Source organism: Mirounga angustirostris, unplaced genomic scaffold (assembly GCF_029215605.1).
Source record: "Mirounga angustirostris isolate CCGP_5_RB_7025 unplaced genomic scaffold, mMirAng1.0.hap1 SCAF_12, whole genome shotgun sequence".
NCBI classification, from domain to species: domain Eukaryota; kingdom Metazoa; phylum Chordata; class Mammalia; order Carnivora; family Phocidae; genus Mirounga; species Mirounga angustirostris.
Window position 1 is genome coordinate 88,026,304 of NW_026991720.1, and position 13,828 is coordinate 88,040,131.

At 42.7% G+C, this 13,828-nt stretch overlaps 1 long non-coding RNA gene across 5 annotated transcripts in view; it reads left to right on the forward strand.

Moving 5' to 3' along the window:
- Window positions 1-170: 170 nt before the first annotated feature.
- The window catches only part of LOC135362126 (uncharacterized), a 211,587-nt gene continuing 197,929 nt past the window's right edge, over window positions 171-13,828 (forward strand). For all 5 annotated transcript variants that reach the window (XR_010406589.1, XR_010406590.1, XR_010406593.1 and 2 more), the window contains exon 1: window positions 171-638. This is a non-coding gene — a long non-coding RNA (uncharacterized LOC135362126). The remainder of the gene's footprint in view (window positions 639-13,828) is intronic.

A 13,828-nucleotide genomic window follows, 5' to 3' on the forward strand; every position in this document is an offset into this window, starting at 1 on the left:
ATGCTGCGTGCGCCGCGCCCCCCTCCCCGAGGTCCAGCCCCGCGGCGCTCCGTCTCCTCCCGCGCATGTGCGCGCCCACCCCCGCACCTGCGCAGCACGGTTCGCGCGCACAGCCCTCGCTCGGAGCTAGTCCCGCGCTCACTGTCCCCGGCCGCAGCTTTCTTCCAGCCGCTTCCGTTCGCAGTTCCCAATCTGTAGACGGACCTAGAAAATATTGTTACAGATGAAGCCACGTTTCAACGCTGGTGTTAGGGGTCTTTTACTCAAATGGTGGAAAGTTGTTGCAGAACAGCTCGGGAGATCACACATTCTTACAGAGATGGAGTTTACTGCGAAAATTATCATTGGAGTCAGGGTTGAAGGATGTATATCGAATAGGAAAAGGCTTGGCCGGACAGCCTCCTGACTCACCTACCCACCTCCTACCCCATCGGGCATGTCCTCAACTTGGGGGTGGGTGGGACTCTGGGTGTTTTTCTACAGAAGGCTAATTCCTGCTCCCTCTTCGGATTCCGTTTAGGTGACGCTTACCTCTTAGCGCCGAGTTATCGGAGTCCCTAAGTTGTGACCTCCTTAGCGGCTTCCCCAGTATCTTGAAGTTCTTGGAGAGCTGGAACGGTGGCCTGTTGCCCTGCATGGTAAGATGGTTAACACCGTATAATACTTAGTAAATAAGGAAGAAATCAACTTAGCACAATAGGATCCCAGTACCCACTTTCAAGCACTTACCTATGAATTAGGTTCCTTGCCATTGAAGTTATTCTAGGAGGGTTTGACAACTGTTATTGGACATCCTTCTAAGTGCACCTGAGACCACTGTAAGTGGTAGTCCAAGTCTTCGCTGCTTCTTTTGTTGTTTTTCTTTTCTATTCCGTTTCTGCACCTTTTCTTCTGGCACTCAGTTATCAGAGCTCCAAGGTAGTGATCTCCTTACTGGCTTTCTTGCTGCTCTACTCTTTGTATTCTCTTTAGTCCATTTTTCTAAACTTTTACTGCCGTTTTTTTGAGGCCTGGGAGTGGGTTGTGGATAGTAGTGCTATTTTGGCTTGGGTTTCATAGTCACTAAGATTCAGTGTTAGATTGGACTGTTAATTTCCGAATGAGCTATACACTGCTAGAGCAGAACGCTGTTCACTTTGCAATTTTATTTATTAACTTTAAAAATCTAAAATATACTGTAATTTAGTAACCGAGTTTTGGCATTTAGTTTTTCATTTTTTTGAAGGTCTAAGAATTTAAATTGGCCAGACCCTTTCTCAGCTTCTGAGAAGCTTGATTTTGTTTCCTCTTTTGTGCCCCTCCTTGCTTTCTCTCCTGCTTCATGTTCACACCCAGCAGTGGAAGAAGGCACGGTTGTTTCTCTCCAGAAAACCTTTAGTGCTAGAGTTTGCACCTTGAACTTTAAGAAATTCTCGTCCTTGGCTATGTGCCACTAGTTTTGAAAAGATGCAGACCACTTAAGTTGAGCAGAAGAGCAATATCTGGTCACTTGTGAGGACTAATTCATAGGATCTGACTGGGCCACACAAAGCAGGAGTGAACTACTACAGTTACTTAGAGTTATGTAGAGGTTAGCACTGCTATTGCTGGTCATCTCAGTGCAGAGGAACTCCCACTTTCCTGAGAAGGAGCTGGTAGTGGCTGGCAGAGCAAGTGAGATCCGATTAGGCAACCAGATAGTTGTAAATTTTTTTGACCCTGGAAAAACAAGAGTGTTTGAACAATAGCATCTTCATTGAAGGCACAACTGTTCAAAATCTGGGAAGAATGTTCAGATGACTCTCACATTGACTGCAACACTGGTCATTTTCTGATTTGTTCTTAAAATCTGAGCTAAGAGCCGGGAGCTCTGGGTACAACATGTTCCACTCTCCACCAGGGCTGTTATGGAAAATAATACATGTAATGCAAAATTGTCCTGTCTGAGGTAGTATTATTGAGTCCTGTCAGTGGTAGTATAATTATGGCTGAGTTATCTCCCTACCCATTATTTTACTTTCTCTCTGCTGTTTATGAAACATGTGCCAGGTTATGATACTTGGGATTTAAGGATGTCAAGGGGTGAGAAGGAATGTGTGTTAGGGAAATCATATTATTGGCAAACTATTAACATTCCTTTGTGTTTGTCAGTGGTAATACCAAGTTCTGGTCATTTTATTAGGAAGATGAGACTTTGTAACTCATTCTCAACCAATATTTATCTTTCTCCTGAAAAGATAGTGTTTATTACTGCTGAGTTCAAAACCTGAATTTTGTCAATAAACACAGTTCTGTTCTTTTCTTTTTTTAAAATTTTTTATTGTTATGTTAATCCCCATATATTACATCATTAGATTTAGATGTAGTGTTCCATGATTCATTGTTTGTGCATAACACCCAGTGCTCCATGCAGAACGTGCCCTCCTCAATATCCATCACCAGGCTAACCCAACCTCCCACTCCCCTCCCCTCTAGAACCCTCAGTTTGTTTTTCAGAGTCCCATCGTCTCTCATGGTTTGTCTACCCCTCCGATTCCCCCCCTTCATTCTTCCCCTCCTGCTACCTTCTTCTTTTTTTTTTTCTCTTAACATATATTGCATTATTTGTTTCAGAGGTACGGATCTGGGATTCAACAGTCTTGCACAATTCACAGCGCTTACCAGAGCACATACTCTCCCCAGTGTCTTATCACCCAGTCACCCCATCCCTCCCACCCCACCCCCCACTCCAGCAAACCTCAGTTTGTTTCCTGCAATTAAGAATTCCTCATATCAGTGAGGTCATATGATACATGTCTTTCTCTGTTTGATTTATTTCGCTCAGCATAATACCCTCCAGTTCCATCCACGTTGTTGCAAATGGCAAGATCTCATTCCTTTTGATGGCTGCATAATATTCCATTGTATATATATACCACCTTCTTTATCCATTCATCTGTCGATGGACATCTTGGCTCTTTCCACAGTTTAGCTATTGTGGACATTGCTGCTATAAACATCGGGGTGCACGTACCCTTTCGGATCCCTACTTTTGTATCTTTGGGGTAAATACCCAGTAGTGCAATTGCTGGGTCGTATGGTAGCTCTATTTTCAACTTTTTGAGGAACCTCCATACTGTTTTCCAGAGTGGCTGCACCAGCTTGCATTCCCACCAACAGTGTAGGAGGCTTCCCCTTTCTCCGCATCCCCGCCAACATCTGTCATTTCCTGACTTGTTAATTTTAGCCATTCTGACTGGTGTGAGGTGGTATCTCATTGAGGTTTTGATTTGGATTTCCCTGATGCCGAGTGATATTGAGCACTTTTTCATGTGTCTATTGGCCATTTGGATGTCTTCTTTGGAAAAATGTCTGTTCATGTCTTCTGCCCATTTCTTGATTGGATTCTTTGTTCTTTGGGTGTTGAGTTTGATGGGTTCTTTATAGATTTTGGATACTAGCCCTTTATCTGATATGTCATAACACAGTTCTTTTCTTTTCACTGATGTATTCAACAATGATTTTAGGAAGATGTAAAAATCGGGGTCCCCGCATGGCTCAGTCAGTTAAGCGTCTGCCTTTGGCTCAGGTCATGATCTTGGGGGCCTGGGATCGAGCTCCATATTGAGTTCCACATCGGGCTCCCTGCTCAGCGGGGAGTCTGCTCTCCCTCTCCCTCTGCTCCTTCCCCCTGCTTGTGCTCTCTCTTTCTCATGTAAATAAATAAAAAATCTTAAAAAAAAACTCTTTTAGAAAAATATAAAAATCACTCCAAATTTATTGAAATTGTGCAATAGATTAACTCAGTGGGCCCAGTGAATTAATCTCAAAATAATTAAAGTCTTTTTAAATTAAATTTTAATTTTTAAAATAATTTTTGATTTATAGAAAAGTTGCAAAGTTCCTATGTATACTTCACCCAGCTTCCCCTAATGTTACATCTTCTATTACCAAGAGACACGTGTCAAAAAAAGGAAAGTAACATTGGTGTATTAATATTAACTAAGCTACAGAAATTTTCAAACCTCACCAGTTGTCCACTAATGTTTTTTTACTGCTTCAGGATCCGATCTGTGATACCACATTTAAACTATTGAGATCTTTGTTGAAGGTGTGTTTGGGAATGGAGGGAAATGAATAAGACAAAATCATTTTCCATTCTGTTGAAGACTGAACAAAATGCCTGAGGATTCAGTACATGGCAAATTGCTTTGACTCTGGTAGGCCCCTGCTCAGGGGCTACCTGGGTGTTAGCACCTTGGTTGTCTCCCTTCCGTGTCCGGTTCCCAACAGGTGGCGGTGACACCCTGTGGCATATGATTGAGTGATCCATGTGCCTAAAGCCTGGTGTCTGCTCTCATAGCCCTAGGCCCCACCACCCGTTGCACTAAATGTAAGTTTTTGGAGCGCAAGAGAGCCCTCTTGCTGCTGGGAAGTCCATTAGAGCAGTGGTTACAATTTAGTGGTCAATAACAGGGCTGTGTTGTTAGACTCCCCGGTTTAAACCCTGCTTCTACTTTGTGACTTTCAGCAAGGACTTTAGCCTTTAAGTTTCACTTTTCTCATCCCCATTTCGCAGAGAGGAAATGAGAGTTGTAGTGAGGTTTAAATTGTGTAATTTTCAGAGATCGTAAGGAAGAGGGCCCCTACAGAGTAAGTACTTAGTAAATGTTACCTGCTATTATCACTATGTTCCAGAAACCGTGGGTGGCCCAATCTCCCAATTGGGTGGTCAAGAAGTAACCAAGACTCAATGTTAGAGCAAAAGCATAAGGAAATCAAACTTTTATTTATTGTCCAGAAGAGGATGAGAGTTCTAAGGAAGACTATTCCATTGATAAAAGGAAAGAAATATGAAACTTGGTAATAGGATTCTAGAAAGCAAAGAAAATGAAAATTTTCACTACTGCAAATCAGGTGGGGCAAAGGTCACGCTAATCCTCTTTGTGTGGGTCCAATTTTAATCTATTTGTGGCTGAAGTGAGCACAGTTCTCATCACCATCTTAAGCTTAGCTCACATTTAAGCAATGAATAAACAGGAAAAATGTCCTATTTTGTAGAGATTAATTTTATAGTGACCATCAGGAATACTTCAGTTAGATTTCTACAGAAAAAGGCATATTGTATAACTTTTATAATAAACATAACTCGGAATTTGCATGGTGTTTGGCATTTTTCAGAGACCTTTCATACTCCCCTTTTCATGTGACTCTTGAACTAAGGGAGGGTGTAGGAATTATGATATATATTTTGTTGAGATAGAAGCTCAGAGGGATGAAAGCATATCAGAAAGGGCCTCATAGCAGAAGCGATGCCGCGTCAAAGCTTGAGGGATGTGAAGGGGGTTCTCCAGGTAGATGGGAGGGGGGTCCAGATGGAAGTGCAGCAGAAGGTAGGGAATGGTGAGAGAGGAGAGGGGAGTTCTTTTGTGAGACCAAACACCTCAATACATCTGATGCTTTGGCTAAGGGGAGCAATGTAGAGGCAGGGCTTTCTGTGCCAGGCTAGGAGTTCAGACTTCATTCTCTGCAGTGAGTTGCTTTGAGGCAAAGGACAGTAACACAATCAGGTTTCAGTTTAGGAATATCACTATGGCAGTAGTATAAAAGATAAACTCGAAAGGAAGTTAGTGGGGAGGTTCAAGAGAGCTGATATATTCTAAACCCGTTGGTCATGGGATCTCAGGTCCCAGATGGGTGACAATGAGCAGAAGCAACCAGCCAGTTTAGCACCAGCAGCAGAATACTGCCTGCAACGAAAGCATGAGATTTAGGGGCAGAAACCACTCGTTCCTGCTCTGGCTTTATCAGACTTGGAAATTTTCCTGATGCATTGTCATTTAATTTCCTTTTGCTTACCTCTCTGTGTAATGAGAGTGCAGTATTTGTATAGTATCAACTTAAGTATGTTAAATAACATCGATGGAGTACTTCCAACAACAAATCAGGACTTGGGAATGAAGACAAATGTGAAAATGTCTTAGGCTGGTCCCAGAATCCTACCCAGGATAGAGGGTTCAGCAGGCTGCCTAAGCTATGTAGCAGGGTGGATATGGAGAGTTTAGAATCCAATTTTGAGCTGTTTCTATCATAAGTAATGATTCCAGGGACTTCCACGTTTTATTGTCTCCCTGGAAAGTAGAGTGGCCCCACAGAGTTATACAGATATTTCAAGTTTAATATTGTATTACACCCAGGGATCTCTCTTGAAACCTGGTAGGAAACAAAATAAAATGTCCACTAGGTTTGTATGGATAACCATCTCAATTTTTTTATTCTACTTGCAAGTGCAGAGAATTGACTTCCTGCCAGAGAGAGAACAGGGTGTGATAGATCTGGGACAGTAAACTGAGCAGACGAAGTGCTTTGTTTTTAGCATGCTGGACAGGATTGCCCCAGGACCTGAACTTCTTATATCTAACATAGGAAACCCAAAGAAATGCCCTTCCCTCCTGATTCTGGTGCTGTGGATTTTGTCAGGACCTCCATGATCTTTTGAGTGCCTTTGTAGCACTTACTAAGAGAGAACAGGCTGCCACAGGGGACCACTTTCAAAGCTGATCAGTCACATGCCCAGGAGGTCTGTAATCTTATCAACAAACAAATCAATTTCCTAACATGATATGAAGAGGGTAAATAGAGAAATCCCTGAGTAGAAGCTGGCCAGGGAAATTCTGATGCTGACAAAATTTTGGCAGTGGAAGTTTGTTTACAATTTCTCTTGGAGGCAGAAGAAAGTATTTTATGCAGTAGCATGGTTTCTAGAAAGTTAACTGTAAATGTAATTTTTGCAAGTGGAATTTTACTTTAAATGCACTTCAGGAGTTAGCCGTTTAAAGGATTCTTTTGGAGAACCTCTTGTGATCATTCTTTATCCTTCATAGGTTTGTATTTTTTATACTCTTTGCCCATCCCATTTTTCTAAAGCAAGAATTATTTGTCATTGTCTTACAAGCTAAATAAATTGGTCTTGGCTTTCTGAAACAACTTCTTTGGTCTTTTCTTTTTTCCCCCTTTTTTATTTTATTTTTTTTTAAAGGTTTTTTAATTTATTCATTCGAGACACAGAGATACAGAGAGAGAGAGAATATGAGCAGGGGGATAAGCAGAGGGAGGGGGAGAAGCAGGCCCCCCGCTGAGCAGGGAGCCCGATGTGGGGCTCAATCCCAGGACCCTGGGATCATGACCTGAGCCAAAGGCAGACGCTTAACCATGTGAGCCACCCAGGTGCCCTCTTTCCCCCCTTTTTAGATAAAAACAAGGTTTTTTGTTTGTGTTTAAAATCCTCCATTTTCTTATTTCTTTTCTTCTCTTTTTTTTTTATTTCCCAGAACGACCATATGATAAGAAGCCTAAGAATTTATTGACTTTGACTTTTTATCAAGGCAAAACCCAGAGAGAAGGAGGACAGCCCCAACCACCCCACCACCTGCCTATAGAAATGTACATGTATCCTACTGTCTTGTCACAGGGATCCTGAAATGCCATCCTAATACTTTATCTTATGTTAACAGATTCTCATTTTATTTTTTAAAAAGATTTTATTTTTAAGTGATCTCTACATCCAGTGTGGGACTCGAACCCACAATCCCGAGATTAAGAGTCACACCCTCCACTGACTGAGCCAGCCAGGTGCCCCTAGAGCTTCACATTTTAAAATACCAACACCCTGGAGCATTATTGCATTAAATGGTCTATTACAGCATAACACTTAATGGAAAATTATCTGATTATTTTTCTCCTGGCAATGAGAAAAATGGGAATTTTAATGGGAGTGTAGGAAAAAAGGGGTAATCTTGGAATCTGGGGCACCATCCTAGAAAGACAGGCTTAACTAAAGGAGAAAGTTCCAGGCTGCCAAGAAGCTGCAGAAGGGATACTGAGTGCCTGGGGAGTATGCTGGAGAAGCTGTTCAGTATCAAAGGAAAGGAAAATGGGAAGCAGAACTAAAGTAAACTTGGATTCCTGCACAATTTAATTTAAGGAAGACTGGATTTTCTTAGCACATTTAACTTCAGTAGTTGCCAACCATTTGAGAAGAAAGGGAGACCTGAATAGAGACCTTTTCTTTCCAATATTTACTGATCACCCATATAGACTAGGCACTTTGCTAAGTGCTCATCATACAAAGTAGAACCGGGTATTTTTGTCCTCAGAGAATTTATATTCTTTAAGGAAAGGCCCAAAGCATAAAAAACTAAGGAAAATATATTTTCAAGTTGTAATATATGCAATGAAGAATACAAAACCTATACTTTTTGTATTTTTTGTCTTCCACTCTACAATTTGACTACCTTGCAAAATCTGTGGTACAACAGAGAGAAGTTGGCAATGATTACCATCTTCATTAATTTACATCAACTACTATTGATTTAGGTCCCATGTAAGACATCCTGTGTAGGACTTCTAGGGATAATCTTATGGCACTCTCAGAACCCTTGGAAAGGCTGTAAACTTAACATTCTAAGCACTGAGGGGCTCCCCAGAGCCAGCTCTAATCATTAAGTAGGTGCGGTGGACCGCTGTCTGTGAGGTTTGATTTTACGATTTATCTTCTGTCTGCTATCCCCAACCTACCAAAATGCCCACCCTTCAGTGGCATCTTCAGAAATTCCAGGGTTGGGAATTCTAATAGACTGGCCTAAGGAGAAGAAAACAGGGAAAGGTGATTAGTTATGGAGCTGCTGGTGATAAGAAGAAAGAGGCATAAGGAATATACCCAGAGCTCCAGAAAAAAAGGTATTGAGAAAACTGATGGAAAGTGCTCCATGTAGGAGAGTGAACTCATGACACTTCCAGATCAGTAACCCAGGTAAAGAGTAGAGTGGGGAACAGAATTCCTCCTAAACTTTAAGGGTAGAGTGGGGAGCCACTTGAGGGCCCTGCTTGTTCAACTGTTATAGGGGACTATAAATCTATATTATGCTAGGCTGCATGTGCAGTCCTAAACATTCTTTTATGCATGTGATTACTAAAGCCACTACAAGGAGAAGTCAGGCAGATGACTTAAGTTATTTCTCTATTACAAGGATCATTGTAGATAGAATACCGAGGGACAATGTAAAATATGGCTATGCCTTGTCTCTCACTAGTGAAAGAGGTAATAAGAGGAATATGAACTAGAGTAATCAAGTAAAACTGCTATCTTCTTGAGCCTTTTCATGGGCACACATTTTTTTATCTGCCCGGCATCCTTTGGGGGGAACACATCCCCCACCCTCTTTCCAAAGTATTCCTGGTCAGGTTGTTTGGCCCAAGGATGGGTATGTGGTCCAGACTCAGTCAATCATTTTATCTTTCTAGTCACAGTGATTAGTTCCTGAAAGAGCATTTAGCCAGAAGTCTCTCTGGTTATTTACCAGCTATCCAGAAAAATACCCTTTTTCCAGGATCATAGGCAACTCTGGAGGTGTGAGGCAGCCAGAGTCCATCTGGCTGACACATGGAGTCAGCTTGAAGATGAAGCCAAGCAGAGGCAAACGGGGGATAGGGAGTGAGGGCGGAGAGGTCCTAACCTATACCATATCCACTCTAAGAGATCCTTGTGGGCGTGAAGCTGAGTAGAAGGGCAGGTTTCTACCAGTCTCTACGTATGGGGCAATCAGGTCTCTGACTCACCATAGAACTAGTTGTCCTTGTCAGAAGGGGACATTTCTCCTAGGACATTTATCGTGGAAGGGACCGATGATAGCAAATAACCAGGTGGGACTATATGCAGTTATTTGCCTTTGGGTAACTTCGAGTTATACCTGTCTGCTCTCTCTGAAGCCTTCCTGTGCACCGCATTCTCCACCCCCCTCCCCAACCCCGCTGCCTTCTGTCAACCTGCATTACCATTCACCTAGGGGAAAAATGAGTGAGGAAGAAATAGCAAGACTGAGATAGCATCCAAACCCAACATAATTAGTCTTCTTGTCTTTCTCAGACATCAGTCTTCAGAATGAAGGCAGAACTGTGTCTCCCGCTCCTGGATGGTCAAGGTCTTACACAGCACCAGAACTTAGGAAGCATGTCAGTGAACATGAGTGAATCTGGAAGGGCCTCTATTTGTATTTAGCCTGAGAAAGTCATTGCTTTGGATGAAAGCACTGCCTCTCCAAGCATCCTCTTAAAAAATGGAAATACTCAGAGGAAATGTAAGGTACGGCCCTGTTGCCCAGCAATTCTCGTTTTTGGCAGCTATCAGAACAAGGGGAAATACAAACACTGGATTTTAGAGAACAGTCTGAGTATGATAGAAAGGGCACTAATTTGGTTAACTAATTTGGAAAACAGTTTGGCATATCTCCTAAAGTTGAATATTTGTATGCGTATGATCCAACAATTCATTCCGAGGGAGGGACCCAAGGGAAACTCATGCAGATTTACAACAGGAGATGTGTGCAAGAATGTTCATAGTTGCACTGATCACAGTGTGAAAACCTGGAAACAGCTCAAATGCCCATCAACAGGAGAGTGGATGGATGAATTGTAATATATTCACGAACTGACTATCACATGGCAATAAAAACAAATGAACTACGCTAATTCACTACAATGTGGATAAATCCTAGAAATGAAACATTAAGTGAAGAAAGCAGATGTCCTAAAAGTATACAATATCATATAATTTGTATAGAGTTGAAAACAACTAATATAAGAATATACTTTATAAGCTTAAATCTTAGTTCATTCAAACACTGCCTGAAATCTTTGGAAGGATTGACAGAAGAGGTAAAACTTGAATCATAAATATAGTTGGATTGACAGAAAATGAGTGATCTGTGCTACTGTGTGATTAAGCATAGACTGAGGCGGGAATATGTTTGGTGACTAAGAAGATAAAAAGATGATACTGTCAAGAGTACAACTAGACGTGAGCTTTCTAAAAGCTGGTATCGTGTGTTATTTATCCTTGTATCCCCGTGGCCTGGCAAGGTCCCTAGAAAAATAGAGTTCAACAACTGTTTGTTAAGTGGATTAAATAAATGAATAAAAACATAACTTAAAAAAGAATATATTTTATAGAACTACATATAGATGCAATAAAACTATGTATTTAAAAAACAAAGGAATTCTAGATGATGGTTGTATTGAGGGGGGACATGAGGGGAGTGGGCTGGGGGACCCCATGGTTAGATGAAAGTTACAGGGGATAGGGAGTGAGGGCGGAGGGCATTATTAAGAACAACGAAATTCGTAAGTCAAGACAAAACTGGTTTAAAAAGTGCGATTTCTGAGTGATGATGATGAGGGAAAGGTGAAGGGAGACAGGGAAAGGTTCGGGGAGTAATGCTGGGGATGAATTAGCATCGCTTCACCAAGAGCTCTGGAGGCACGGGGCTGGTAAGTAGGCAGGTGTGTCTGTTCAGCCACATGGGAGGTCTTCAGGGAGGATGTTTCGAGCAATTGTGCCTTAGAGTAGTCCTTGCAAGGGAGGAGGGTGAAGAAAACTGTCAGACTGGGTCTCTCCAATGCAGAGATAACCACCCCTGGGCACCACTTCTGGGCTGCCTCTGTGGCCCATTTTGGTAGCAGTTAGGGAAATCAGATCTCACAGCCTGTGTTTCAGCTGAGGCTGGAAGTGGTGGGAGAAGCCAACATGTCAGGGTATGTGGCTTATCGGCCCAATGCCCAACAGCAGCAAGGGGAAGGTCCTGACTCTCCCAGGCACGACTCTAGCCGGCCCCAGGTGGAGTGAGTTCCTGGGCTATGAGGGTCACTGAGCCAGAGCCGGGGCCGGAGGGTCTAGGCCAGAGAGGCACCAAGGGAAACGAAGAGGAGCATAAAATGTGTCCTGTATGAGCAGGGGCTGGGGAGGTCAGACCCAGCTTTGAACCCCTTTGTGAATTTGGATACATTTCTTAATTTCCCTCGCTCCTCATAGGGAATGTGTGAATGGTGAAAGCTACCACGTTGGGTTGTGAGGATTCGAAAGAGATGATGTATATAATGCAACCAGCAGTCTTTGGCACCTCAGAAGGCCTCAAAAAATGGAACTCCCCTTTGTGTTGCCTCATGCCCTGAAGCTTAAGGGAGATAGTACTGGATGGGGGAGCAGGCCCGGCTTCATTATCCTTCTCTTCTCCTCATCCCACCTCACACTTGTCCTGACCCTGGGCAGCCCAAGGGCATTAGGCACCTGTGTTAGAGGGTGTTAGGGGATGAAAGAGAGAAGACAATTCCCAACATTGATAGTCCTGGCCTGTACCTCTCCCCTGTGCTCTTGGCTTGTGAAGCTTTTGGGTGTAAAGAGGCACCCCAAAGATGGGTGTTTCAAGCAGGCAAAGAATTCGCCACCCCCCTTGCAATGATATTCTTTAACTATCTGTCTAATATATACTTTGGTTGGGGGCAGAGCTGGCCCCAGCAGGACAGAGGCACCCCTTTTCCAGTGTGTCAGGAGTTGGGCCTGGGGACTGGAGGTCACTGATGCAGATCTCCATTCATTTCAGGGATGTGTTAGCTCCTTGATGACTTACTACCTGTTGACCTGGTCATTCTTTTACGAGTCTAGAGCCCCTCAAAGGGTGACTGGACCTCTCGGTAGCTGATGGATGTCATTTTAATCAGGGTCCCCTTTCTTTTCGGTCCTTTAAGAACATCCATTTCCTGGTTTGTCGCCTTACCCAGTTATGTGTGGGTGCTGTCATAACACTCGCAGGTTCCTGCGCTTGAATACTCGCCAGGTCCTAAAATAAATGCATACTGCTGTTTTGGCTGGTGAAATGTAGTATTGCGTAAGTAGAGCTTTCGATTTGGCAGATCTGAACAAGAGATTTAAGTTTTCCTTTCTTGTTCTTAATTTGGTGTCTAATTTGGGGGTAAAATGAAATTATATGGGGATCGGAAGAAAGCTCTCCAAAGGGGCCCTCCTTACCATTAGTGCATATTTTATACATGCCCCAACTCCAAGACACACCTCCTCAGGAGCCCTTTTGAGGACAGAGAACATTCCTAATCACTAGATTGCCTCTCTTCCCTTTGAGTTATCCCCGTGTCCTCCACAAACATGTAAAAATTTCTGCAGGAGTGGCACTCCTGCGCACTCTTTGCAAATTTTCTTTGGTCCCCATCCAATGTCCACAGATCCAGTTGGCCCCAACTTCTTTCTAGTGGATAGTGGGCAAGGAAGTAGGACATCATCTAAAGACTTCATACCACTGACTGCAAGTATTACTGGAGAAATAACGTTCTGCCTGCTCCCATAGCACCTCTTGGGCCCGCAAGAGCGAAGCCTGGAATCCTACAATTAGAATTTCTTTCCTTTGGCTAAATTTTGAATGTTCCTAAAAGAACACTGTATTAGAGGACTGGCATTAAAAGGTGTCCTGAGTCATCTCTATCTTTAATGTGAATGGGGAGCTTGGGTCAGTGGAAGCTCTGAGGACAGCTGGAGGATGGGAGGAGGAAGAGAGGCTGTGATTAGGTAAGCTCAGGACACAAAGAGAGTTTCCACTTTGATAGGAGCCGTCTAGGGCCTACTTACAGGTGGCAAGTAACATTTTGACATTAAATTCCCTCTCTCTTGCCAGCAGAAGTGCTCCCTGCCTTTAACTTTCAAATTAGAAATGTCTATTTATGGTAGCAATGGAAAACCAGGTACATTAGCAAAGTCAGCAGAGGTTGGAAAACCCCTAGAAAAAATACCAGGAAAGTGTCACCCAAAACCCAATTTATTTTTTAAAAAGTTAAACACTAAAAAAAAAAAAAAAAAGTGAGAGCCAAGAAAAAAGGCTCCTTGAAAGACAGAAACATGCACTATGATATTTTCTGCCCTCTCTTTTTTTGTCCTGTGATATTAGGCCACCCTTTATGAAGGTCATCGTTTCTGAAAATCAATAACTTTAACTAATTGTTAGGATGTCTCCTGAGGCAATGGGAGATAATA